At 47.0% G+C, this 13,743-nt stretch overlaps 1 long non-coding RNA gene across 1 annotated transcript; it reads left to right on the top strand.

Annotated features, from left to right (window-relative positions):
* The first annotated feature begins 11,368 nt into the window (after window positions 1-11,368).
* On the top strand, window positions 11,369-13,715 carry LOC131888740 (uncharacterized). Its single transcript, XR_009374155.1, has 3 exons — window positions 11,369-11,934; window positions 12,076-12,221; window positions 13,103-13,715. It is a non-coding gene; the product is annotated as an uncharacterized LOC131888740 (long non-coding RNA).
* Window positions 13,716-13,743: the final 28 nt, after the last annotated feature.

Genomic DNA, 13,743 nt, shown 5'->3' with positions numbered 1-13,743 from the left:
TCAAGAATTCTGATCATTTTTTTATATCCAGTTGAAAGTTGGAAAAGCTTTTAAAACATATGGTTGTATGTATTGCAAGTTTGAGTCCCGAGATAACATCACAATGCTAGCTCCGTGCAAGTTGATTGTTCAGCCGCATCTTGAATATGATGCTTCACCCATTTGGGCTCCAACGAGTTCAGTAGGTTTGCAAAAGGTCCAACAAGTCCAAAGATGTTTCACCAGAAACATCACATAGGAATGAGAGAGCTCTCGTATTGGGAGAGACTAAAAGAACTTGGGACTGTACAGTGTTCAGAGAAGGTACGAAAGGTATTGAAAACTTTGTTTTCAAAAGGATTCATAAGCTTGGTCCCAACCCAGGACTTAGGGTCAATTGTGGTGACCGTCGAGGCTGAACGTGCGTTCAAGGCTTCGATCAAGAATCCTGGCCAGTTAGATCAATGAAGTCCATCATCTCTCTTCTTTCTCGGGCTCCTTCTCATTGTTCAATTTGTTGCCGTCAAATATTTGTAGGGAGTATGTATTGGTAGGTATTGATCCAGTAGCGGGATTTAAGTCAGACTTGGACAATTTTTTGACCAAAATTCTCGATCAATCCTGCCTTGAAGAGCTAGCCAGATCTGCCAACTCCAATTCGTTGATGGATCAGTTCTAATATGAAGTCAAGTGAAATGAATATGTTCCGTCTTGAACTGTTGGGGGTCCCATTCCCAGAAGTGCTAAGGAAGTCCTTCAAAACGATCATCCTTGATCTATTGATGACCTCATGACGGAACGCCGTCACCCTGTGTCTGTTTACAATCATCTTCTAAATTCTGAGCCCTACTTCACTTTATTTATGTAGTCGTTGCTAGTCGACAAAGGCCCATAGGTTGTCCTGTGGTTGATGCTAGTTAAGTGATTAAGTGATGAATACGATCAATACATACAGAGATCCAACCACCATGCATCGTCGATCATTGATTGGAGTCGATATCATCGAAAACACACCGGCCATTCGTTCGCTCGTTCTTTCAGTCATCCATTCATTCATTCATTGATTCATTCCTAGACACTCCTCCAATGAATTAGCAGCCAAGGAAGGTGCTCTCCAGGACAGTTGGCCGGCGGCCATTCATGACGACTTTCATGACGACTTTCATGGCCAAGCCAGGAGGACATCGATCGAGTTGACGACGAGTCTCCTCATCACGTTCACTACTCACACCCACCACCCGGCCGTCACACAATCCGTAAGTCAGTCAGTGGCCACTCTCTCTTTGGGTGGGTCGGTCAGTCTCTTGGGCATCGTCAAGCCCCTGGAAGAGTCAGTCTGTGATCTGTAGGTCCGCCCGTCTCGCTCCTTTGTTCGCTGTGGCCTCGACCTCGGCTTCGACCTCGGCCTCGGCCGTCAGCATGATGAGTATTACGGAGGAAGAGGAGGAGGAGGAGGAGGAGAAGGAGGTGGTCACCGTCAAGACCGACGAAACATTGCAGCAGGAGCACGAGGACGACGACGACGACCAGACCCACTTGACCCCAGGGGAGAAACACGCCGCGGTCAGGGACGAATCCCCTGTTGCGGTGGAGGAGGCCGAGGATTTCGAGCAGTCGCCACCGCCGTCGGATTTGTACACGCGCCCAGGTCGCTCCCGGGTCTGGAACTACTGCCTCAAATTGACCCGCGAGGCCTCCATCTGCAATCTGTGTCAAACCATCCTCAACTGTCGAGGCTCATCCACGTCCTCGCTCACCAAGCACTTGAAGACACAGCATCACATCGACATCAACGCACCCCTTGACCCCCACGCCCACACCCACCCCGTGCCCCCGACCACGCCCGTCCCAGTCCCTGCGCTCCCCGCCACGCGTCACGGGCCGAAAACGCCGACTTCCACTGGGCCCTGGCCCTATTACGACCCGTTGCCCAATGAGCGGGCTCGGTGCAAATTGTGTGCCCATGAGGTGGCCCGCACCGACGGCTCCACCGTCTCACTCATTTCGCACTTGCGCACCCAACACGACATCGACTCAGCGGACCAACCGCCCGTCCCGCCCGCCCTTGAGCCCGCCGGCTCGAGGCCAGCCCACTTGGGCTTAACGGACTTCACGGGCTCGTCGTTGGTGTGGCGATACTTTGACCGAATCGCCGACGGTCACACCCGTTGTCATCTGTGCCATAAGATCCTCAAACGGGCCACGGGCTCTACCTCCAATATGATCCGTCACTTGCGCGCCAAGCACGAGATCGAGCTCACAGCCAAACCCCCGGGCCCTGGACTCGACCCGCTCAAAGACGGCGGGGGCTCGGACCCAGTCACCACCTATGAGGGGTCCGAGGCGCTCTGGAATCACTTTCAGGTGGGTCCCCATGGGCAAACCCATTGTCGATTGTGCCCCAAGGTATTGGGTCCGACCGGAGGCTCGACCGCCGGGATGATCAAGCATTTACGGATGAAGCACGACCTCGACAAACACGGCGAGCCCTTGCCGGCCGGAGAGCGCTCCACTCAAAAGTCGCTCGTGTGGCGACATTTTGAGGAAGTCTCGCCTACGCATGCTCAATGCAATCAGTGCCACCGGATTTTCAAGCGAACCGGCGGCTCCACCTCCACCTTGCTCCGACATTTACGCAACAAACACGACGTCCAGGACGAAGAAACTGGCCCCGAACCCGAAAGCGAGGACGAGGATGGGATGGCCGGAGAGCATCCTGACCACCTCCCATCTCGCATTGATCATTCGGTTGAGGTGGAAACGGACAAGACTGGAGTCAAATTGGAACCATTCCCGGCCCATCGTGCTTCCCATCGATCACCGGTCTGGGACTTTTTTCAGAACTTGTCTAACGAAAAGGCGGCTTGCAAACTCTGTCGCAAAATATTGAGCCGAAATGGCGGCTGCACCTCGTCGTTGCTGAAACATTTGCGCTCCCAACATCCCAATTATGATTCGACGAGGCAAACCCGGCTCCTCTCCGAACCCAAAGAAGAAGAAGAAGAAGAAGAAATTCTTTGCCCTCCTGTCCCGGTTCTGGAAGACGAAGACGACCCCGTGATCTATACCACCGAAGTCGAAGATGTGGAGCACGACATGAAACCCCTGAAGTCTTTCGTTTGGAACTACTTTCTGCCTTGTCGAGACGGTTATGCCACGTGCAGGGTGTGTGGCAAAAGTCTGCGTATGACCAATTCATCAACTTCGGGGTTGAAACGGCATTTGAAGGCCCGACACAATATCGACAAAGGTCAGGATCAATCCAGCGTGGCCTTCCTAGTCAATGAACGCCTCGAGCCAGAAGCCGAGGCTGAAGACATCTGGTCGGGAGTTTTCGAAGAACATTCCCCTCCAGAAGAGGAGAATCATTTCTTTGACGATGACGTTCAGATAGCCACCAAAAGATCTTGGACTGGCTCTCACCCGTCGCTTCACTCACCTGGCAAAGTGAGCCGAACGGTGTCCCCGAAAATCCACCACTCTGTGGATTCCGGGGGCAAGTCTCTTGTCTGGATGTATTGTGAAGCCATTGGCAAGGAAATGGCCCAATGTAACCTTTGTCAAAAGACCCTGACCACCAAATGCTCCTCGACCTCAGGGCTGATTCGCCACCTGAAACGGACGCACGACATCAACTTGAGTCGAGACGATGCATCCCCTGACGAACATCTGGGGGATCTGATCCGGGCCAACTCCGTAAAGAACCGTCATCTGAAGCTTTCTGAAATGCAACAGAACGAGAGTGCCACCGAGCTCTTGGCCAAGCTCATCAGTGTCGACGGCTTCCCTGTGAATGGGGTCCTCAAAAGTGCGTACATCAATGAAGCTTGTTTGATCAATTCCTTGACCATGCCCGCCTCAACCGAGGATCTCGTGTTCATGCTTATTGAGCATGCCGATGAGTTAAAGGCCAAGGCCGCCCAAGAGCTCACCCACATGGCCAATATCGACTTGAGGTTTAGCCTGACCCTGGATTGGTGGCCTGCTGAAGCGGGTGTAGTCCACATGGCAGTGAATTGCCATAGCCAAGGACTGTCCTGGAGCCTGGGCCTCATTCACGAGGTTCAGTCCCTCACAGAACCCGCCATCCTTGAGGCTGTTCAAAAGAAAGTGTCCGAATTCGGACTGGGATTTGAGCGTGATATCGTGGCATGCACCATGGATTCGCCATTCCAACATGGTGTGGAGGAGCAATCCTGTTTGGCACGTGGTATTCATGAGGCTGTTCGAGAAGCGTTGTATCGACCAATTTCACTAGATAAGCAGGTACCAAAGAAGGAGGAATCTCCAATATTTCAAGCAATCCAATGGAGTAATGTGGAGCTCATCCCAGAGATCACCGAGATTCTGGGAAGAGTGAAAACGCGAGTGGCCGAGATTTTCAAGTTGGAACCACCCAATATCACCATGAAGCAACAATATCACCTGGAGAAGCTAGCTTCTTTTCATCCCAGCAACTCTTGGGAGAAACTTTTAGAGCAATTGAGAGCTATTCCCCTGATTGAAACGTCGTTCCAGGACGATCAGTTCTTACCAGAAAGGGATTGCGAGATCCTGAAGAACTTGGAGCACCTGCTTGATCTGATTTTGTCTGGATTGACGTCTTTGAATTCCAAAGACGTCGATCTTTTATCCGCGGACAATGTGATCAACCAGTTACTGGAAGAGCTAGGAAAATCTACGTCCGATTATGCCGTGCTCCTGAGACAATGTATTGAAGATCAATCGACCCAGAAGCAAAGGCGTGATATTGTGGGTCTTCTCCAGTATTTCAATTGTCCCAAAGAAGCATTGGCTAGTCAACAAGTATCTAGGAACATGTTGGAACAGGACATTGGTCTCTTTTCTAGGCGATTATTTCCCAACGATAGCGACCTTCAGTCGAAAGCAAAGGAACCCCAAGAAGACCTGCAGTCCAGAACCAAGATCATTGCTGACGGCATGAACCACTTTGAGACCACCGACTGCCTTTCCTCGGATCTGAAGAGTCTCAAGAGGGCTCTCACCACAATTTCGCCCACATGTCGCCAACCCAACCGGTGCTCTCCCCATTGCGGGTCTGACGCCGTTTTTCAACCCTTTGGTAAAGGACACTTCTCGCGGCTGGAGGACGCCCTGATTTTCCTCAAAGGCTTTTACGATCAAAGAAGCTAGCGCGGATATGTAATTGATGTCTTTGGACCTCCAGATGACCGACTATTCAATAATAAAATACTGAATTCCCGGGTCCTTTACTTGAAACTATTTTTGCAACTTACGGGGTGTAAGGTACGTGTTCAATTTGCAATCATTGCCCCGACGCCACCCATTCAAGATGATGCCCAGCTGATTCACCCATAAGCATCAGGGCCTATTCATCGTTGTGTGTGCCAATAGGGGGAGCTGTTTGGCTGCCAGGACCTCGCGCCTGACCTCGCTCCGTAGAACGGAGCCCAACGTGACCAGCTGGGCCAGGATGTCTGTCCTCTGCGCTCGGGCTCCTCAATTGGTTCCATGAACTCCTCCTCCGTGGGTAGAGGGATAATGAATGGGCTTAACCAAAACACTTCAACCTAGGAACGGTTCTTTTTCAAACTTGAATTTCAACCATTTCCAAATTTCCAGATTAAAGTTAACCCGAGCCGCACTTTTTTTTAAAAACGTTCATTTCTTGATGTATCCCAACATTGTTGAAACTTACACGGACTTACTTTTCAATGTAGCTGCAGAAAACATTGCATAAGTCTTTAAAACATTTCATAAAATTTACCTCACGGAATTGATCCCGCAAACTTTGAGGTGGGGATTTTTCAATAAAGTTGCGAGACATCTAGTTTTGGGCCTCAACGACTTCGTGTAGAACTTGTTACATTGTTTGAATTGAGTCTTCGGAGTCATTCCTGACAAGACATAGCGTTTCTTGCATCTTCCGTACAATTCTTTCACAATCTAACTGGGCATGCTGTTGTTGAGTGATAACTTGCATCCGTTCGTTTTCCTCCTTCAGCTTTCGGGCGAGATCTTCGTTTCCTTCTTCAGCTTTTGGGCGAGATCTTCTTTTTTCTTGTTCTCATTTCTCTCGAATTCAATTTTTTCTTCCAACCGTGCAATCTTAGACTCCGGACTTTCCGACCCCGAAGGCGTGTTCAAAGTGCTTCCGTTCGACGGTGAAGACATTGAAAACTAGTGAAAGAAAGGTATGTCAGAAGGAAGAATGATTTGTTATCATAAAGGCCATTAAGTTCTGTACGTAATAAGCTATATATGGTCTTAGGTTATATTTGGTGAAGGAATGAGATCATGGAATGAATCATCGAATAAATCGACGACGTCCACTTCCTTGTGTTCGGCTATCAAAGAATCAAAGACAACTGCCTGTTCTCAAACGGACTTTTTGAGTCCGATTTTGGTACTTTAGTTGCGTGATTATCAGTTTGTATAACTGCGTTAAACAGACCCATCATCAAATGGACTTTCGGAGTCTGATTTTGTGTACTTTAGTTGTGTGATTTAAAAAAACGTGGCATTAAGTTGGATGGAAACTCTCATGCCATCTTTTCCACTTGGTTTTAGGCACCTGCTATGGTCAGTTGTGCCAAGCTGAAAACAAAGTAACAAATTGTAGTCATGAAGCCAATGAATGGGTTCTCTTTTTCCACCTCCCTGACATTTTCATGAAGGCCCCCCCCAACTTTGCTACATTTCAAAATAACCAGACCAAGCCTAGCCAGCCACAAGCCAAGAGGAACAATGGCCCATAGTTTGTCGGTTTGTGGGGGAGTTTTGTAGACATTTTATACTGGCAGTGATGGTTAATGATTTTTCAAAGCTGCACCACCATTCCACATTTACAAGATAGAAAAAGTCCATTCAAATTAATTCACAAAAAGGGGATAGTGCTTGTCAAATTTGATGGATGGAGATTCAAACTTGGGTTACTTCACCTATCCTAATACTGGCCCAACATAGTTTCAATATCATTATACTCAATTCCTTCTCATGTAACCAACCCAGACTAAAAAGGGTTGCATGTCAGGCGGTGGTAAAAAGCCCCATGATTTTCTTGGCATTTCTCATAGTGTCAAGGGTGGCTTTGATTAGCGCTCTGTATTTTGAATAATACGACAGTGAGGTCAGCCAAGGAACCCTGAATTTTACTGGAAGCGACAGCGAGATAAACGTTATTCTCCACCAATTAGTTGGCGGTGCTACTTTTTTAAACTTAACCTAACCTTATCAAGCCTAACCTAACCTTACATAACCCAACCTAATCTAACACGATATTAATAGCCCTTAAAGTCTCTACTTGAACCTTTCTAACAGTTTGTCACAAATTTAAAAATGAGCACCGCGACATCGACAGCTGACGAGCTATTTGTTTACGTATGAAGAGGCGCAAAAAGAAGGATTTCAAAACGAAAAGGCGGTGATTTTTTTTCATTTTGTTTAATGTCGTGACAAATGTCATTTGGCAAAAACAGTCAAATATGGTGAAAAAGTGCTCTGCTCCAGGGTGCCAAGGAGGGTATGAGACAGTTCAAGGCTTTGAAAAGGTGTCTTTCCACAAATTTCCATCAGAGCCGAGACTGTCGTGGGATGGCTCAAAGCCATTCCCTGGTGCACCAAGACTTAGAAGCCAACACAGTATTCCCGGATTTGTTCCAAGCACTTCTCACCTCACGATTTTCATCAATAAAGTCAAGATGCCAACAAATATCAAAGAAAACTCCCAAATCAAAAAGCTTCAATGAGGTAAGTGTCATTTTGCTCTCAGCTTTAACTTAGATATTTTGTTATTCCTTGCTATGAACGCTGAATTGCGTAAGATAGAAAGATGAAGTAAACAAACATATCATTGAGACACTTCACTACTTTCCTCTAGAGCAAGTTTTAAGCCTGATGCTGTGCCCTCATTATTCCCCAATCTACCTTCATACTTGTCTTCAGAACAAAGACAGGCAAGGTCGACTTCATTGTCATCTGCATCAAGGCACAAAAAGGAAGAGGAGCAATTGGAAAAAGAAGTGGTCAAGTTTTTTGATGAGGACACGTTTCATTCTTTTAATAATGATAGTCTTTTATTGCGACTCTTGGTCATGTCATGGCGTAAAAATAACTATAAAATAAAATCTGATGTATATACATTATACAAAGGTTTGTTGATAAAACAAGAAAAATGTCAAGAAGGTAAAGGCAATAAAATAGTTGACAAGAAAGAGATATCACAATGAGTATGACTAGAATTGGTTCAATGCACATGAAAAAAGGTAAGAGGTGAGTTAGAGATAGCACAAAGACAGGTAGGTAGAGGTAAGTGATGAAAATCTTGGTTATTGCAATAGAGTGGATGGGCCAGATTGAACAGATCCTTTGTCAACTCCCGTCGCTGATGGCATTTGGCTGGGAGCCGAACAAAGGTGCGTGACCGCCAATACTCCGAAGGGATGTCGGGCCAAGGACAATAAGGTGTTAGCAAGTCCTTGACCGGGAAGGACAACTTGTGTCCGGACATCACCTCCGGAAAGGTCAGGTTCCCAACACTGTTGGACACTAACCTTGCCAGCCCGATGGTGAGGGGCTCGGTTTCACATAGAAAATGTGTCCATGCATTGTTGGCATATTGGGGCACGCAGAGGTATCGCTTGAGGAACTTGGTGTAGGTGGCATCGGCGGATTTGAGGGCGGATTGGGCGGAGTTGGGAAGCCAAAGGTGTAGGCCGTAGAGAAAAATTGGGGTGACGTAGATCCGGAAGAGTTGAAGGACTATTGGGAGGGGAAGATTCTTCATGGGAAGTCTATTGCATATGTATCCGATCCTGGCCCTGGCCTTAGTTATTGTGGATTTGAGGTGATTGGTGAATGAGAGTTGGGTGGAGAAGGTGAAACCGACATAGTTAAAACTATTGACGATTTCAATCGGACTATTGTTAATATGGAAGGAGGTGGGAGGCAGACGACCTTTATGGAAAACCATGGCCTTCGTCTTGATGGTGTTGACTTGAAGGCCGTTCTCTTGGCAATAACCGTGGAGTGCATTGATGGCATTTTGCAATTCCACGGCTGAATTAGCCAAGAGAACCAGGTCGTCTGCATATTGAATATATTGAATAGGAAAATGGTTGATGGTGGGGCCTTGGTGAGTGAGGGCTTCAGGCAGGTCGGATACATAAAGATTGAAAAGAATTGGCGATAGTGGATCCCCCTGCGGAAGGCCAATGGAAGTGAAGTAGCAGGGGGATAGGTCCTCACCAGAACGAATGGAGCATCTGAGTCCCGCATAGATGTTGGACAGCAGGACACAGATTGAACGCGGAACTCCCCACAGTTGGAGTTTGAGGAATAACCGCGTTCGGTCCACCCTGTCGAATGCTTTGGAGAAATCCACAAAGCATCCATACACTCTCCTCTTGTTGCTGATGTTGGAATGCAATTTCATAGAGGAGAGTGGCTGCCGTGGTGGTTGAGTGGCTTCTCCAGAAACCGAATTGGAACTGGGGAAGGAAATCCCTATCCTCAGCCAATCCAGAGAAGCGGGTAGCTAGTAGGGTGGACATCATCTTCAAGAAGGTCCGATGGTTCTTTGGAATGTCTCTGAGCCCCTACTTATGGATGAAGATGATGGCTGACTCCATCCATGCTGGTGGGAAGAAGGAAGAATGGAGGGCGAGGCTGAAAAGATCTTGGAGGTGTGGCTGGGCTTGGATCCGAAGTGAAAGTTGAAAAGGAGGACCCCAGATGTTGAAGGGGCTTTGCTCTTCATCTTCTTGAAGGCCACGTCCATCTCGGGCTCCGTAAAGGGCTTCAAAAGTGGGTGGTGTTCTTCTGGGCAGCCCTGGACCTCCTCCACTACTGTTTCCGATGTTGATGCAAACAGTTCTTGACAGTGGAGGAGGAATTTACTCACAGGAATATACAAGTTGGTGGAGGAATTTTTGGCACGTTTGTACAAGCCCGCCATCCGGGAGGAGGCCGATGAAGAGAGCAGGTTCTCCACTTCCAACATTGGTGGGCTGACTCGGCGCTCCTCAGAGACTTGTGATATGCAATTCTTGATATCGCATGTTGCTCCCAAGTCTCTGGTGTTTGGCTCGCTTTGGCATTACGCAGTTTTTGGAGCATTTGACCCCTCAGCTCTTGATGGTAGGCGCTGAACCAGGGGATCTTGAGTCCTCCTCTCCTCCTCTGCACAAAGGAGGACTCTTTAAATGCTTGCGAAATGCCTTGGGCCACTGCAGCTGGATTGCTCACATCCCCAGTGTTGATGGATAGCTGCAGGGCCTCAAGTTCAGCCGCACACTTCTGTACATTGACCACGCACCTCCCATTTCAAGTCACGCCCAGATGATGGAAATTTCTGGGCATCTTGAAGGTGACTGAAATCTGGAGGTGATCAGAAACGGCCAGTGAATGGACAAAACTGGCCGGAGATGGAATATTTTCTGATATGAAAATGTGGTCGAGTACAGAGGCGCCCCCGAAGTAGGTGTGTGTTGAGACTCCCAGAATGGAGTGCAGAGTGATTCTCCATTGGCTCAGGATCTGGGCGAGCACGAAGAATTCACTTGAGTCAGGACGGATGTTGAAGTCACCACCAATGATGACTTTCTCCGGATTCTTCACCTTCTGAAGGACGGATATGAGGTCCAAGACGAGATCATCATAGTCGGTTGCTGATAGTATGGTTGGCTGATGGTAAACGCCAATGATGGTAAAGCCTTGGGCATCCACGCTATGTGATGAGGAGAGGACGAGAGAAGGGTGGGCTCAAAGCGTTTGGTAATATAGAGCTCCAACCCACCGCTGGGCGACCACGCCCAGCGGGCTTCCTGGCATGAACTACAAAGCTCTGTTTGCCAGGAAAGCAACTCTCGTGTTGCACCTTGGTGACCCACATCTCAGATAAGAAGGCGATGGCGTGTCCTCTGATCTTGTTGAGACACTGCCCCACACCAGCCACTCTCAGCATTTTCGCCAGTCCATGACAGTTGAGAAAGCAGGCCGATACCGTGTTGATCCCCCTCTCCGCTTGATCCGCTGTTGCCACCGATGCTGGTTCCTCACGAAACCAAGTTGTTCAATCCAACCTAGAAAAGAGAGATCACTATGGCCATTGAGGGGGAAAGGGAAGGGATGACAGGAAGAGGAAGAGGGTTGGAGGGCTAGAAGCTCACGTCTTAAAAAAGACGTGGGCCAGGGAATATGGGCAGAAGAAGGATTGGAAGGGGAGGTGCATTGAAACAGGGCATATGCAATCAGATTCATGGGGGACCATTGTTCGTGGGCGTGGCCCCACTCACTGGTATCACAGTTGGTACTATTTTATAGACTTAAAACCATTAAAAACAAGATTCTTGTTGGAGGAGTAAAAAAACGCACGTCCGCCATTCAAGGCGTCAGCTGGGGAGCTACAGAAGAACCTCATCAAATGCTATTTGCGTCCTGACATTTCTGTTATAGAAAGGAATGGCTACTTCTTATTCCTATTCCTTTCTGATGATACTCAAGGTTCTCCACAGGTCGGATTTAGTGTCAAAATTGGGGGGAAATCTGGTGCCCATCATTCATGTCAGAAAACTCCCAATTTCATCTCATCAGCTTCAACACCTAACAAAGGATGGGAAGTGAAGACCTACAGTGCCATTACCAACATCATTTTCTACTTGAAGTCACTCTGGGAAGGAAATAACAACTCACATGGCCATGGATTTCTTTGCATTGTACAGAATGTTGTACTGTGTCTCTCATTACTGAAAATGGAGGATGATGATATGCCCAAGAAAAGCAACTTCCTTGTAGAGCAGCTGAAGCTATTGCTTCAACATGAAAAAGCTAAGAAGTATTCTGCTCAACTACTCATCACTTCCTCACTCTGGGAGATGACCTCACCAAATTTGTATAGGCAAATGTTCAGTGAGAATATTCTTTCCCTTCCTTCAGTGAGGCACATTCAGAGGATTACAAAGGCCTTTATTATAGGTAAATGGCAAAGACTGTCGTTTAGAACAAGTTGAACTTCCGCCATCTTTAATACGTTCACATTTTAAGTTTGAAATCATAGGAGTATATAAATCATATAAAACTCTTATATTATTTTTAATTTATTATTATATTTTTCAGATACTGGATTGGAAGCTTCAACTGTGAAGTATCTTTCCATGAGGTTAAGTGGACTGAAGGAGAGGGAATCATTGATGAAATCTACTGCATTTGCAAAGCCGAGTACTTCAATGGGAAACTGTATGAATATGAGGATGGAGCAGGATGTAAGATTGTCTTAGCCTTTATGATCAAAGCTGTAGCAGGTCAATATTCTGACGTTGTTGGCCTTTTTCCTGTGTCAAAGTTGAACTCTCAGCTCCTTCAGAAATGTAGTGGCCAAGTGTTTCTTGCATTGAAAGATATTGGCTTTGAGGTTTGTGCGGTATCAGTGGATGATGCAAGGGCGAACAGGAAATTTAACATGAATGAGTTGTGCAGTGGTGACATGAAAACCTCAGTTCCACACCCATTCTGTCAAAATTCCAAGCTCTTCCTTCTTTTTGATGCATTGCATAGTTTTAAAAATCTGTACAACAACATTCATAGCCAAAAAGTGTTCATCTTTCCTTCTTTTGACTCAAACTTGGGTCATCTTCCACTAAAAGCCTCATGCTTCCACTTGAAACAGCTTATGGAAATGGAGTCAGAAAAACCCATCAAAATGGCTCATAAGCTTAATGAAAAAGTTCTAAACCCTTTGGTTCTAGAACGTAAAAAACGTAAAACTGGCAGATAGTTATTTCCACAAATCTACGATAAATGCACTGTCAAAGTTTTCCGGTATTGTGCTTTGAAAATGCTTGAGGTGTCTGACCTCAGTGATCAAATCTTAAGAGCAACATGTTTGTTAGAACATGAGTTCAAATGTCATTTCGGTTAAATAACTTGCCACTTATTCAATATTTTTGTTAAAAACTTTGTGAGTAAATTCGACTCGGAAATAAGAAACAGCAAACGCAAAGGTTTGGATTCAGATAATAGAAGAATTAAGAAGTTGTAGTCTGCTTGCAATAAACAAAAAGGAATAAAGTGTTGGCTTCCAATAATGATTGAAACAATATATTCAAACTGTCATTTTTAGGTTTTGTTTCCATTTTGCATCCAGGTAGCTCAAAACTTATGTTGTGTGGAATGTTGTGCAGCAGGCTGGCTTCCACGTCATTGCCCACAATCTTGTCATCAGCATCTGCAACAACACGCCCATGTTGTGTGATGGCACAGTCGACGTGCGAATATTTTATTAGGGGGCCTCAGTCAAGATCTCTGCAATAGTCTCTAAAAGTTTCAAGGATTGCATTGAGCTTGGATTGGTCACAGCCTTCTATCCCAGGCGGATTGAGTCAGCCACTCCCGTAACGCCCCTTCCCACCCAAGTGGCGACTGCCCATCCCAACCCCACCCAGTCAGACAAACCCTTTGACATGACGGCCACGGCCGCCAAGTCCAACCTCATTGACACTGAGATCAGCCAATTCCAAGGTCGTGGAGAAGTCTGTGAGACAGAACCCAAGAATTACCCTGCTGATACCATGGAGGCCATTATGACTTTGGCAATGTCTAGGTGGACGAGCTTCTGCCTGACGCCTGGCCCATGCGGGTCTTGCCGGCCACAATCATGTTGCGCAATGACGTTGACATTAGACCAGAACAAGCAGCCACAACCAGAGCAGTGCTGATCCACTACCGGGAGGATGCACTCCAGATGCTCAGGAACCTCAAGAAAGGCAAGTAGCCCATCATTGACCC

The sequence above is a fragment of the Tigriopus californicus genome, chromosome 10, assembly GCF_007210705.1.
Source record: "Tigriopus californicus strain San Diego chromosome 10, Tcal_SD_v2.1, whole genome shotgun sequence".
In the NCBI taxonomy this organism is placed as follows: Eukaryota; Metazoa; Arthropoda; class Copepoda; order Harpacticoida; family Harpacticidae; genus Tigriopus; species Tigriopus californicus.
Note: the sequence above shows the minus strand (reverse complement) of the source record. Positions and strands in the feature narration are given on the sequence as shown.